The sequence below is a fragment of the Mercenaria mercenaria genome, chromosome 17, assembly GCF_021730395.1.
Source record: "Mercenaria mercenaria strain notata chromosome 17, MADL_Memer_1, whole genome shotgun sequence".
Lineage (NCBI taxonomy): Eukaryota > Metazoa > Mollusca > Bivalvia > Venerida > Veneridae > Mercenaria > Mercenaria mercenaria.
The window spans coordinates 2,405,772-2,415,441 of NC_069377.1; positions in this window are offsets into that span (position 1 = coordinate 2,405,772).

Consider the following 9,670-nt stretch of genomic DNA (forward strand, 5'->3'; position numbering starts at 1 on the left):
ATTTCACGCTAGTGTAATCATTGTGAACAGAGTTAACTTCAAATATAACGAACATAGTTAAAATGAATTTTCGGTAAATTTCCTATTATAAGGAACAATTTAAAATGTCCCTATTTAAGCCCTTCTTTGATCTATGTAAACAAACATGGTTTGTAAGGAACATATTTTCATGTCCCAATGTTAAAATATACATTGAAATAACATATATCAAGCTTTAGCGAACCAAAAAAGTATTTTTTCAGAAGTTTTATACGAGGCTTTAACATTAGCATTGGGTAGACATTGTACTTATATATTGATTCGTAAAACAAATATTGAAATCTTAGCGTGACAGTTGATATATCTGAACAAAATCTAAAACCATTGAAATCTTGATCTGATTGTTTTTAAGAATGTAGTTTAACGTCTTCTGAAATATAATTACATATAATTTAGCTACCTAATCCGCCATTAAAATATATAATCATCAATTATAAAAGAAAGAAGATATTTATCTCACTGTGAACTGGATTTTACTGTAGTATCTTAAGACTTGTGGGGCAATGGCGTAAGATAAAATCGGATTTAATTACTTGATTTCTATAGGATTTTATATCCTACAACAATATGGCCATGGACTAAATGATAATTTTACATACCTCTTCCTTTGTTAGGAAGAGGTCTATATTTTTCTGAAAGACCTCTTTGAACAAAAGAATTTTCGTGCAGTGGTTTACCTGTTCTACCCAGACCTGAGCACAAGAAAAATAATTAAATACCATTTATCAAACACATAAATATGTTTCAATCACATGATTTTTATGGTGAGATAATCATGATATGCCTGACCAAAATGAGGAAAAAATTCCAAATTTACAAATAAAGCCGTAAATGATGAAAGGAAAAATATGTATGTGAAATCAAAATGATAAGTGAAAGTAAAGAATGACCGCTCTACCACTGAGGCAGACAAAAAACGTTTTACAATTCACCATTTTCCAGCCTATTCCAGTCAAAACATTATTCAGTTGAATAAACTTTAAAACTTTGAATAAAATGAAACACAGATTTTAATAATATATGGTTGCGAATTGTGCCTTTTCATTTGTCCTCAATGTGTTTTATAATTACGAGCGCCTCTTATACTACACAAGTAATGCTCCATACAATTTTTAAACATCTAAGGATATATCTTCAAAAATATCAGCTGCATTTATGATACGTTGTCACTACACATCCTCCCATTTAATTCTTTAAATGTTTGAAGCATAAGTAAGCCATTTACATAGGTTTCTAGTTACACTCAGTAGGAAAGACCTGCGCACGGGCTTCTCAAAACACCTCGAGCTCTTCGCGCTCTCGGTGTTCACAAGAAGCTCGTGCGTAGGTCTTTCCTGCAGAGGAAGACCTTGTACTCTGTCGATATCCTTTACGTATACATTTAAGTAAATTATAAATCTAACATATAGCAGATATTCTATGACGTCTGAAAATAACTTAATAATTATTATGTGCGAAAATTATTTCTGTAATATTATAAAACATATCCTATTCGAAATTCCTTTTAGACTTGAAAGCCAACATTGTTTCATTCTTTTTTTTGACATTGTGTTATAATTTTGTTATAGAAGTTTGCCTGTTTAAACCGTTAGCATAGATGGCGTATGATTGTATTATTTCACACGATTATTACAAAATAAGTAATCAAATACATGTAGTAGGACAACGAAATAAATTGCAAAACTATACATACATTGTTATAAAACTACAAAGACAATTGGTGAATTTCAATGCATGTTAAATCAACTTATTATAAATCAGTTAGCCATACAAATAATTCCTACTGGTATATGTTTAACGATCACATTTTGCTTGTCCCGATGAGATCGCTATTCTTCTTTTGAAAAACAGAGTACGAAGTAAGCAATGATTGTATATGAAGCAATCTCCGTTGCATGATTAGACTTCTTATTGAAACGAAATAGATTAGCAATTTGAATTGTGTATGCTTGCCAGATTTTCACTACGCACCTGCGTATCTGCGTAAAGGCAGCTACGCGCCTGGAGGATATTACATATTGAATTTATCAAACGAATTGAATAAAATAATAAAATGCAAGGCTCTGTCGATCATTTTATCAATTTTATAAAAAGGATTTAAAGATATTAAAGTGGAAAGTCACACACATAATATTCTTTTTATCACATGTGTCGAAACATATTTTTTTTACTTTCTTTTTCTATATAAACAAATCAATTTGACCAACGCCTCGTATACTATATACGACGTCGACGTCAAAGCTTATTACACTATAGCGCATTATCGTTTTTATTTAATATGCTTTTTTCTGTTAAAACACTCTTACGCTAGAATGACGTCACGTTCGTGAGTGATCAATGCCACTTTTTCGTCTTTATTACAAGACTTTGGGTTCTCTGTGCTTTCAAAAACGTCAGCGTTAAGGGGGCGAAGTGCCACAGTCAGCAATTTCAAACATTCGCGGCTTGTTTACATTTTACATTTGGAATATACATGATACATGAAAGGTTATAAACGGTTCAACGAAGTAGGTCTGCGGTCGACTTTTTGTGGGGGACATCTTCTCATTTTGAGATATTAAAAGAACTCAAGAATTCAGCTGTGATCGATAGGAATTTAATGCCTAACCCCGCCCCCCCCCCCTTAAGGCCACACCAAACTGATTACCTGTTCGTCGGATTTCCCGCACCAATTTGACGGGAAATGAAAAAAAATTATTTTAATTGTTTTTTGACCGCCCGCACCTGGCGTATTTTTGGCGCTGGGTCGAAATCAGTAGGAACGAAAAAAAAGGTGGAAATTCCGAACTTTAAACGCACCTAGCTTGTAATTTAGGCCAGCATTTTTTAATTTTCTAGTTTATGGGAGCGCCAACCCTATTTTTTGACAAAACGAAATAAAAATAAAAATCATTTTCAGTACTTTTATTTTCATTTTACCCGCCGACCGTCCATATTTGCTACTGTCAATACAAGTTTAACTGTATGGTAGTGAGCAGACGCATGAAAAATGGCAGCCTGCATGAATGAAATTGTGTAAAATTAAATTAGAAAAAAATATACTAGTTAACAGACAATAATCTTTGGAATAAGTTGGTAGTGATAACAAGTATTGTAAATGCATTGGAGCCGAGTAGAAATTACAGCAGCTAAAGCTCAACATTGGGAATAATCAAGTAAAACTACGAAAAATGACGTTCACTAACAACGCTGTCCAGATGTTGAAAAATCTGGCGTATCACATGTACGAAGTTTGTTGTCTGTATATTATAATTGGACAACGATCAAATTCATGTGGGACTGCCAGAAAAATACCACAGTTAATAATAAGGAAAGACACCAAAGAAATGGCGAAATGGAAGAGCAAAAGTGAGTATCAGCTTGTAAAAAACATTTTTTTTCTTCGAAGTATTGAGAGTCTTTTCCTTTGAAGTATTTGGGGTCAGAGAAGAAAAAAATAAGTAATATCACAATTGTTAGTAATTATGTTTAAAACAAAGTGCATTTTCAATGTTTAATGATTGATGTCCCCTGCAAATGCAAACACGTGATAAAAAATTCAAACTAGTCCAAATAATTTGACGGTCACATTAATGATTGTTTTATATTTCTGTCAGGCAATCTAACCGAGTGGAGATATTGCGCATATGAAAAGCTGATCTCAGTATTCCGAGGATCAAGTCAAATTAGTTTAAATAAAGTTCTAACCAGGTATCCTAACTTAAAAGATAATCATCAAACATGAAACTCCTGGCAATATTCTCATGTCCACTTAAGTATACTAATAAAGATGGAAATACACTTAATTTGGTGTTAAACATGACACAAGCGATAATTACTTTTTTTTCTGTCATCGCTCTTCGCTCGCATCAATAAATGATGATTTGAAAAAAAAATATTTTTTTTTTCGCTCGCTCGCCCCAAATATTTTTGAAAAAAATCCGAAGAACAAGACATCAATTTGGTGTGGCCTAAGCATCGATTTTTAATGCAGTTTTCGAAATTTTAGACTTTTTATTTTTTGAAAATGCGATTTGAAAATGACGCACGTGCGTATTTGCGTATGCCTAGTTACGCGCCTGTAATAAGACAGTGTTTATAAGTGTATATAAACTCGTTTGTGGTGTTGGATATTTTCTTATCGTCGATAACTCAATCATTACCCGGTTTGCAACTGGGGTTCGTCATTGTTGGCGGGAAGGATAGAAGATACCCTACAGATACATGGCGGAGAGAAGTGGCACGTCGGAGAAATCGAAGGAAAACATAGCAAAAAGTGAGTATTTTTCGGTATTTTAGCAATTTTCATTGACATTTTTCAAATGCTTCTGAAGTTTTGAGCCAACTGGTAGAGGTTTTCCCTGTGAGTTCAATGTTTTAACTTTGCAGAAATGGAAAGAAAATTCACTGCGCGCTGAGGGAACCAGGCTGATTCGGACCGTGGCTGATTCGGACCATGGCTGATTCGGATCAAATATTTTGGCTGATTCGGACAACATACTTTGAATAAAAGTAGATAATGATGATATATTTTGGCTGATTCAAACAACGAACTTTGATTTAATAGTCAATAATGACCATATATTTTGGATGGTTCAGCAATTTTCAGAAAATAATGTTGATTATAGCTTATAAAGAGGTTTAACTATCTATCTATCTATAAATACTGCATGACACCCTTGCGAGTATTTTATGCAGGTGCGCGTCAGTGCATAAGAGTTTAAAAGCAGGAATGTACAGGAGAAATAAAGTAATACATAAAGTATTTGTGAGAATCTGAGACAAAGCTGATAGTGCTAATAAAAAGGCAAAATGTACAGTAAAAGGATTAAAAACAGCCTAGTCACTAAGAAGTCCTGGCCCAGTTTGGTTACCCCTTGCCTAAACTGGTCCAGGGTATGTGCCTGAGAAATGTCAGCCGGCAAAGAATTCCAGAGAATGATGGTAGCCGGGTAGAAAGAGAACTTGTAATAATTACAGGGTGTTTGAATTTGCCGGAAAGATAGGGAATGCATGTGTCTAGTGAGCCGGGTAGGTGCTAAAATATAAGATGGCATTGGCACTGCAACCAGTACATGGACAATCTTGTACAGGACCTTGGTACCCCTGTACTTCCTGACGTTTGAAATAGCATGGCAAATTCGTTAGGGTCTATGTAGGATAGTTCTATGTCAGGATGGTCTTCGAATAGAAGGTCTTTGAAGACCTTAACACTGGAAGCATCTTGCTCTCTGTCGAACGCAACACCTAATAGATGTCTTAAGTAAGGCATTTTCTTACTTCGAACTTTACTGTCCGCTTTATTTCGTCAAGAAGCGAATGAAGAATGTTCCAGTTAATGCTATCTAATCCAGGATCTAGAACTAGCAGCGAGCATTTCTTCAGCTTTTCCATCATTGCGATGAGGTCGCTTCCATCTGTGTACGTAAACGTTATACTGACAGGGACTGCTCCAGCCATCATGGCTCCGTATGTAGCAAACAACCATTCTGGACAGCAACGCAAATTTGTAGCAACAATTTCCTGTTTCCGAATTTCCAAATTAATGAGAGATTTTGCTACTTTGCATGACTTTTGGTAAAGCTCCGACCAAGTGACAACATCACGACTTCCGTCCGTTGACGCAAAAATAATAGCTTCGCCGTCCCTCTTTGTCTCTGAGTAGTGCTCCAATACCTCCGGAATCGTTCTGTGCTTAAATTCAAACGGAGGACGGTCAAATTTCATCAACTGACATGCATACTCGAGATAACAGCAAAATCCATATATTCCGTGACGTATTCTAATTTATGAACCCCCGTTCTCTTTCTATTTTGTTTATGATTATTTTGCATATATTATGGTCTAAAGATAAAATACTTCATGAGAAGCATTATCACGAGCTATATGAAAATGATATCTGTAATGTTTAGTACAGATCGAAACCATCTTAGTCAAATTGACTTTGACTTTAATCGGTAAAGAAAGTAGGAATCCGATAATTTTGAGAGTATTGTTACCAAGTGATTAAAGAATATTATGTTATATAATCTGCATGTATTGAAGGGCCACAGTTTCTTGTGTCACCCTAATCTAACCAGGCTCAAAAAGGAAGCAAACCAAATTAACTTAATTTACCACGTTTTTTATACATACCAAAATTGATGACAAGAGGGATGACTTGAGTATTGTAAATTTCTCCGTTTTGGATGGCAACATCTTACGAGATATATATTTCTCAAATAACTCTGTTTGCCAGAGCGTGTAGTCATGTTGAGGATTTTAATGAATGTAATCAATAAATTACAAATAAGCTTCTTCAACAAGGCTACCGTTATTATAAACTAAGGAAATACTTTGCTAAATTTTACTTTCGTAATTCAAGTTTGGTTTTAAAATATAATAGTACAATCAAACAAATTTCTCCCACCATGCCAACCACGTAAACAGGGGGTCATCTCATTCATACGAAAATTACTTAAATAAAGTATCACTATTCATTTTTTCGTCCGATATTTTGATGGAACTAAGATAGTTCTTGAAAAACATGTGATTAGATATACGCGTTTCGATTTATGGAAGGCCGTACACGTCATAATGTTAAAATGGAAGTCTATGGGAAAACAATTGGTGATCTCTTACCTATAGGCCAAAGACCACCAATTAAAAATACAGGTAATAAAGTAAAATTTATTTGGGAACAATTACTTTTATATGTTTTAAACTTTTAGACGACGCTCATCAATTACAACATTTCAGACGGTTGCTCCCCTTTACATGTATAATCAGCACGAAAATAATATATCATCCTATATCTGATACAAAATGACTATTTTTACACTAATTTATTTAAGATGAATCCTGAAACAAATTCTATCAATTTAGACATCAGTCAACACATCTCATTTACGCTAAATTTTGGGAGAAGAGACTGTTCTATCTGCATAATGCTGAGCATATTAAGGGAGCAACTGGTACCATTTTTCACATCCTTCATCCTTTATACACGACCGGGAATGGAATGTGCGGCCTTTCTCACCGGAACAGAAGCTCTACTATTAGACTAAATAACTTCACTGAAATTGGAATCTTGTGCCATGATAGCTCAGTAGAGCGTTTGACTCTGGATGGAGAGCTCCGGAGTTTGAGCCCCACCAGCAGAGACAGAGAGAGAGAGAGAGAGAGAGAGAGAGAGAGAGAGAGAGAGAGAGGGAGGGGGGGGGGGGGAGGGAGAGAGAGAGAGACAAAGAGACTGAGACAGAGAGGTCACAGTTAGGCAGAGTAGACAGATCTTCAGATGACGATAAAGTATTGCAGCTGGTCCGACGCAAATAAATTATTCTTGAGAGAATGAGAGACAAAAATGATAAATGCATTTGTTTATTAAATACCTTTGCATTACTGGCACTGTCATGAACTTATTTGTAACTTTTATAATTTTAGTAAGAAAGATAATTAAACATTTACTTTGATCGAACTGTCACGGTCCTGAACAGTTGTTATAGTACATCACGTGATTGATAAGTAAAGGTGTTATTGTGACAACCTCTAGAACTATGCATAAAAATGCAATTGCAAATTTAAAAAATAGAAAAAAGATGTTCTTATTTATGTTTGAAGTATGTTGAGTCTAGAAAGAGGAGGCTTGCACTATAAACTATCGCTTTATAAAAGCAATCCCAAAATAACAAAAAATAAATAAATTGCATAGTTCTTACTATAAAAAGGTGAAATACTTTTTACCAATGCAGCCTTAACTGCTGTGATTTTAACGATTGGTTGACATTAGCGCTAGAGAAAGTTGAGAAAACATTCGTGTTCCCTGACAATATGTCTTGATAAGAATATCAAATACATAACTATCACCGACATTTTTACCACATATGTCTGATATAATTTTGTCTTTCTGTTTTCTTCGCACAGACATTTTGGCATTTTTATCGTGTACCAAAGAACTTCGATGAAAAACGTGTTGGACAAGAGGGTGCATTATATCTGCCGCAGCTGTGCTTTATCAATGCGTGACTGTGAAAGTTTTAGTCTGTGTACATGTTCATTATAGCGCGAATTAGTCTATCTCTTTCTTAATATGTGCACAATCTCCTACAAAGGTGCAGAAATGCGGAGGCCTCTCCTTATAGTTGATGCAAGAAATCAAAATAACAGTCCAGACAGATCGAACTGTTTGTCACACCTCATTGTTCTGGAATTCACAAGTTTTACGCACTGAAAATATACATCTATTTGATAAAGTTATCATACAAATACAACCTTTTTTAATAGAAATCAGTACTTAGTATTTATCTTTTGTCGAGTCCACTTAGTAGTTCACAAAATTTTCGTAAACATTAACACACTTACTTAAAATTAAGAAAAAGAAATGTTGTCAGTCAGAATAAAACCAGAATATTATACTGTCTAGACATGCTGTTAATAGCAATTTTTATTAGTGCTTACACGTTGTCTAGTACTCTATTTCTAGACGAAATATAAATGTATTATATGTGAAATTAACTTATTTAAAAATGAAACCATAGTCAGCTGTTTGCAAATTGAATGAAGAATTCCGAAATTTGACTCCTAGAAACTTTGTAAATTGACTGGATTCATGAGGAATAAGATATATTTGAATGAGTATGCCCTAACTGGTTTACATTTATAATGCCTGTATATAAATTAGTTTCAGTTGGCTCGAATAAATTTTGTCAAATTATATTTAGCATTCCTTCACGTTATTCGTATCATTATTCAAATTGACTGTTTATCGTTAATGTCATCTTAGTTTGGATGGTATGGCTACAAGCTAGATAATCATGTCTTCTTTTTTGATTTCCAAAAAGACAATTTCACTTGACTAACGTTATTTATAACTATGAAAATTGAATCACCTGAAAAAAAAATCACTCTATTCGGAAGAAAGTAGATATTTGAACGAGCTAAACGAAATAGAAGAGAGAAAACTTCTATAGCTTAACTGTTCTACCAGTAATAAGTTAAGGTTCTTGTAACTGCAACTTGCTGAGGCTTTACAGGCAAACATTTTTTTTTTTATTTAACGCCTTCTTAAAATGTCCTATTTACAGTTAAGAAGGTTCATGCATGTAGTTTAAACAAAACCATATGAAAATTACGATGATTTAATTATGTAGCTTTATATTTTTATTTCTTTTCTAACATCGTTTTAATTGATCCAATATATTTTGATGTTATTGGTCTCTGAAACAGTTTTGTCTGCATGGCAGGGTAGGTGATCACCTTATATTTTGATGTATGAGCGTTTTTCAATTTGCAATATCTTTGAAAGTGACATAATAGTAATGACAGACCAAGGACTCAGAGCGAAACTAGTCTATCTGCTTCTATTTCTATAAACACTTAGACTAGTTTCGCTCTGAGCCCTCGAGACAAGAAAAATGATTCAACATGTCTGCTTGCGTAAGGCAGATGGTTTTAGGTTCATTAACAATAAAGTTTATAAGATAACCATTTTGTATAAAAGGCAACCAAAAAGTATAAATCAGACATAGTCTGTTTGAGCCTGTTCAGGACAAATCATGCGATATGCAACAACTCTCAAGTTCTTTACGGACTTTTATTTACACTTACGTTGAATGGACTCCGTGATCATTATGGAAAAGAAAGAAAACATAGCAGATTTATTTTATAAAAGTTA